Here is a 6,246-nt window from a genome sequence, read left to right as displayed (position 1 = left end):
CTAGGAAATAAAAAAAAAAAAAAAAAAAAAAAAAATATATATATATATATATATATACATTCTTGATGTGCCTTAAACATAAAAATACACTTATTGGATTTTGATAAGAGAAATGATTATCCTCTGTTGCGTAGTTCATGGAATTATGAGTGAATTTTGTTCCCCCTGATCTTAAAGTTAAACTTTAACTTTAAGTTAAACTTTAAGCCATAGTAATGGCTGAGTCAAAATACTATACTGTTTTTTTCTTATTCTTCTGTTGTTGAAAGTAACTACATATAATAAGAAATAATTCTTGTCAGACGATGTTCTTATACAGTAACTCTAAAAGCAATCAAGATTTTATATATATTTTTTCACCTAGATTATAATAATGACTTTTTAGTTTGCACATTTTAGAAACATTTTACACTACACTTAATCTGTACACTAGGTATTTTCTTAGAATATTTTTACAAAACTAAGCATTCAAGAAATGGGTGAAAATAGGAATTTTGTATATCAATTAATCAAATTGAAAATTAGTTGAAACATGGAGATTAATATTCACTAATTTTTAGAATAAAAGTATAAATATATTACATAAGTATATTTATATAAATATAGTGGTTATTTTATCAGAGTATAATGTAATAGTAAATGATATAGAATTATAATATATTATAATAATAAAAATTAGTTGCTTTTTGGAGCACTTACTTTATGGCTGGTACTTTCTAAGCCCTCTGCTGGGTTATATTGTTTAATCCTCACAACAGCCTTCAGATTAATACTTTGAATATGCCCAATTTTCAGATGAAGAAATATTAATGAAACTCACCTAAGACAATATAGGTAGTTAGTGATAGAGTCAGTATATATACTCTCTTTACAACTAAAATAGTATGTGACAAAATATATGAAACATAAAAAGCAGAAATAATCTGCTTGTAATCAGGTGAGAAGAGTTGGCCCCAGGTACATGTGGCTTCTGGTTTGCTTCTCCAAGCCAAAATCATCTGCAATTTGAGTGCCATTTTTCCTGATAAAATGTATTATTATTGCATATATATATATATACCAATAGCCATATGTTACAGTTTATTTATATATTACTAAGTATATATAATAAATACAAGCACTTTTGCATTTACTCATTTTAATAATGTGAATGCTACAACTTTGACTCTGAAAAAACATCAAAATGGTAAGAATTTTGAACTTGGATTCACCATGTCTACATATGAAATTTGACTCTGTCATTCACTGGCTAGCTGAGGCGATGAGACTATGTCACCTTCCTGAGACTGCTTATCTATAAAATGTGGCAATTGACCCCCTCCTAAATTATTTGTGTTATTTGCAGGTGAAGACCCTAGTACATTGTCAGAGACGTAGCTGCTAATCAATAAATGGCCATTATTTTATTACCCTTTCAGTCAGTTAATAAATATTAATACATATTAACGTTTGGTTTCAGCATGGCATTTATGTTACCTTTACTATATTCTAATTATTTCAAAATTTTACTACATAATAACTCTTACTCATGAGGTTATGCATTTAATTACATGACCCATCATTTACCCAATGCATATGTCAGAAGTATTAGTGCACTTATAGAAGTATTTACCAAATTCTCAGCTAATCTGCAGTTGACTATATTGACTTTGAAAGAGAAAATGTAAGCTGCTTGGATGTTTACATTACTGATATTTACTATTATAATTCTTATGTTTACTAAAATAAGATGGTCCTTTTCCAAAAGATATTTAGATCTTTCAAACTGCATTCCATGTAGTACAGATTTTCTAAATGTTTTGGATGAGAAAATCATATAAAACCAAAATGTGTAATAATCTTTACAATTAATTATTTTGAGATAGGAATTTATTGCATGAAATAATCTTATAAAGTTGGCTATACCTTATTTACTCTAAAATTTGGACTACAAGGTAATTATGTTAGGTAAATATAACAGCTCATTTAGTTTAAATATGTGACTAATGAGACAAACTCACAGGTTTAATTGCATTAAAGGTCAATCAGCTTTGCTTTGCTCCATGGAAACAGATTTCACTCCAAACTCTAGCTACCCTCATCACAAATGAATGAAAATAATCATAAGAAATTGCAAGAAGCTGAAGCATTTAAACAAAGTTCATCATCACAACTAGGTATAGTCTTCTGAATGGCAAGTCAATAATACCATTAAAATAATACACAAAACTTACATTTTTAAAAAACATAGAAATAAATTTAAAGTTTTATTTTTTTAAACTAGGGTGCTCATAAAAGATTTACTTTCTAGTATGATTCCATAAATAGATATGGAGCTTCTTATTACACATGTTTGAAATGTGAGCGACTGTGTTTAGCATTCAAAGTCCACTCTGAACTGAAACTCTATATTTCAAAGTCTTCTCTCCCATTCTTCCTATTATGTCTCCTTCATGACAATCCGTGAACATGTCATACTTGTTTTGGCTTTATTCTTTATTTGACCCTCTTGTTTTGTCACTTTCCTTCCCTATCACAGCTCATAGTCTTTACTTTTTAATACATAGCTAATAAAAATATCTGCAAAAAGCATATATGCAATGGCACTATACTTTAAAAAACACCATTAGATAAATTAAAGTAAGTTGCTCCTCAGAATAACCCAATGCATAAGTAGCATGGTTAGATGGAACTGATTTAAAGAATGAAGAAATTAAAATGCAATAATGCTAATTGATTTTGTCACACTGAAAGTTAATAATAGGGTCTTTAAGATCACCATGATTTTATTTCTGTGCCTTCTCCCAAACGTCACACTCAACTAATAAATGGTCTTTACAACTGGGACTTCTTAAATCTCTCATGTTGTACAAGAACTCTGCTTCTTGTCTTTCAAATTCTCTATGGTCTTTGTGTGATTTCCCTTGGAAATAGATGTAAAGAGGATCCTCTTGAGCATTGTCTATTAGATCCTTGTATAAGGTACAGCCAAGAAAAGGCCTGGACCTATCTCTAGTTTGTTTTTTCTACTATCAAGAATTCTCATGTATGCCAAGTAGTTGTTCTTTTACTCATAGACCAACACCTCTCATACAGTACATTATTTCCAAGTTCAGTAAGATTTTATCCTGCTATAGCTATTTTACTGAATTCTGAACTTTCTCTTCAATCAAATTGTTCATGCTAAAGCAGACAGCACATCATACTTAGATGTTTTTTCACTCATCCTTTCATATGAACCCATTATAATATGTTTCAGTACAGCTTTAGAAAAATAAAGTAAGTTAGATAAATCTGGTAAATGGCAATCCTTCTGTAAGTGAGTAAAAATAAAGAGGAAGAATGTAAAATTAAGTTATAATACAATTTAAGAAGTAAAGTTTTTTTCACTCATTCCAAATGTAGCATGTAAACAAAGTGTTATAAAATTAAAAAAGGAGGATATGATGTCCACAGACATCAATTTTAGGAAGGAGAACCTACTGTAATTTCAGGGAAAAATAAAAATACTTTCTTTTGAATAGAGGATGTGTGTGAGTGTGTGTGTGTGTGAGAGAGAGAGAGAGACACACACACACACACACACAGAGAAGGACTTAATTATCATATTACAAAGCAAATAGGCACTACAAAACAAGTAGGTACTATGTATTTTTGAAAAAATAAAAATTTAGAGGAAAATGAGAAGTTTCTCTGAGTATCATATTAAATTAATGTTAACTTTACATTTCAAGAAATTACTTCTATTAGTAGTCACAGCACATTTTTCTGAAAAAAATCAAAGATGTTAAATTTCCATGGAGAAGTGGAGAGTAAGCACAAATTTCGCCTTTTCTACCAGAAACTGGGGAAAATGCTGAAGAAAGATAAAAGCAAGTAAGTTCAAGTTTGAAGTCAACTGTATTGTATCAAATTATACTGTCATTAGAATTATGTATCAATTATGATAAATACGAACTTTAATAACCTCTATTAAATTATAAGTCATTTGAAAAGTCATCATCATGCTTTGATCAATTTATAGGTATGGACAAAATAGGGCAGGATTTCCCAGATTAAAAATAGCTGTTCTGCAGGAAAAGTTAAAACATGTGTTGTGCTATTCTTTCACCTATTAATCAACAGCACAAAATAGACATGTGAAAACTCAATACCTATAAATTGACGTCTATCTCAAAAACTAAACTAATTACATATATTATGGGTCATTTCATTTATTTTTTACTATGTTAACATAAAAGTTTAGGCTTTAAGTAAAAATTACTGAGATTTCATGGTATGTAATTTTCCCACTTGCCAGTGCAGGACTCATTTTAAATTAATAGTTTGAAAAATCTATTTTCGTGTTGACTTTTTACTTCTCTTAGCATTCAGTGAGTTACTACCCAAATCCTGCTTTCTAGAAAACTGCTTTCTAAGGAAATAAGTCCATTAACCAAAATATATAACCATTCACAAATATGCAAGAAGCATCTAATAAAAGTGGCTCTGTGCTATGTTTTTCCTATTTCCCCATTATTTTCATTTAAGAAACAGAAAAGAAATAGTAGCATATTTTATTTATTTGGCTAAAATTTCTAAAATTATTCATAAAAGAATTTATGAAAATTAAAATGAAGTAGACCTTTAAGCTGTGCAACTATATTCTAAAGATAAAACTCTCCTGACAACTTTAACAACAAAACAAGTTGACTAGAACAATAGAATATAGAATTAAAATAAAAAAGAAATTCATTAGGTAAACGTATACTTACTGTGCAAAAGTTTCTCCAAATATTTACTTCAAAGGATGTCTCTCTCCATTAGATATTTGTCTGTCTTTGTAGAGTGGAGGCTCAACTTAATTCAGCAAATATTGTGTACCTATTATTTACCAAACAGAGACTCAATTTTATAGAGGCTATAAAGAGTATACAACTCTATTCCTGTAATTACTGAACTGGAAATAAATATGGATACAACACTGACTCACATGCAACAATTAGACAAGTATATAATTGTCATTTTTTTAAAAAAATTATTAAAAATAACTAATGTTTATACAGGTAAGACCAATATTGTGTGTTATCAGAATAAAATAAATCAGAGTTTGTTGGCAGGTTAAGAAGTTGTATGGAAAGGTTGGAAAGAAATTGAGTTTTAAAACAGTGTAATAACTATTTTATTTATTTATTTATTTTTAACATCTTTATTGGTATATAATTGCTTACAATGGTGTGTTAGTTTCTGCTGTATAACAAGGTGATTCAGCTATACATATACATACATCCCATATCTCCTCCCTCTTGCGTCTCCCTCCCACCCTTCTATCCCACCCCTCTAGGTGGTCACAAAGCATGGAGCTGATCTCCCTGTGCTATGTGGCTGCTTCCCACTAGCTATCTATTTTACATTTGGTAGTGTATATATGTCCATGCCACTCTCCAGTTCGTCCCAGCTTACCCTTCCCCCTCGCCATGTCCTCAAGTCCATTCTCTATGTCTGCATCTTTATTCCTGTCCTGCCCCTAGGTTCTTCAGAATCATTTTTTTTTTTTAGATTCTATATATATGTGTTAACATACAGTATTTGTTTTTCTCTGTCTGACTTACTTCACTCTGTATGACAGTCTCTAGGTCCATCCACCTCACTACAAATAACTCAATTTCATTTATTTTTATGGCTGAGTAATATTCCATTGTATATATGTTCCACATCTTCTTTATCCATTTATCTGTCAATGGACACTTAGGTTGCTTCCATGTCCTGGCTATTGTAAATAGAGTTGCAATAAACATTATGGTACGTCACTCTTTTTGAATTATGGTCTTCTCAGAGTATATGCCCAGGAGTGGGATTGCTGGGTCGTATGGTACTTCTATTTTTAGCTTTTTGAGGAACCTCCATACTGTTCTCCATAGTGGCTGTAACAATTTACATTCCCACCAACAGGGCAAGAGGGTTCCCTTTTCTTCACACCCTCTCCAGCATTTACTGTTTGCAGATTTTTTGATGATGGACATTCTGATCAGTGTGAGGTGATACCTCATTGCAGTTTTGATTTGCATTTCTCTAATAATTAGTGATGTTGAGCATCCTTTCTTGTATTTGTTGGAAATCTGTATATCTTCTTTGGAGAAATGTCTATTTAGGTCTTGTATCCATTTTGGGATTGGGTTGTTTGTTTTTTGATATTGAACTGCATAAGCTGTTTGTATATTTTGGAGATTAATCCTTTGTCCGTTAATTACTTAGCAATTATTTTCTACCATTTTGAAGGTTGTCTTT

The sequence above is a fragment of the Lipotes vexillifer genome, unplaced genomic scaffold (assembly GCF_000442215.2).
Source record: "Lipotes vexillifer unplaced genomic scaffold, Lipotes_vexillifer_v1.1 scaffold199, whole genome shotgun sequence".
NCBI classification, from domain to species: domain Eukaryota; kingdom Metazoa; phylum Chordata; class Mammalia; order Artiodactyla; family Lipotidae; genus Lipotes; species Lipotes vexillifer.
Note: the sequence above shows the minus strand (reverse complement) of the source record.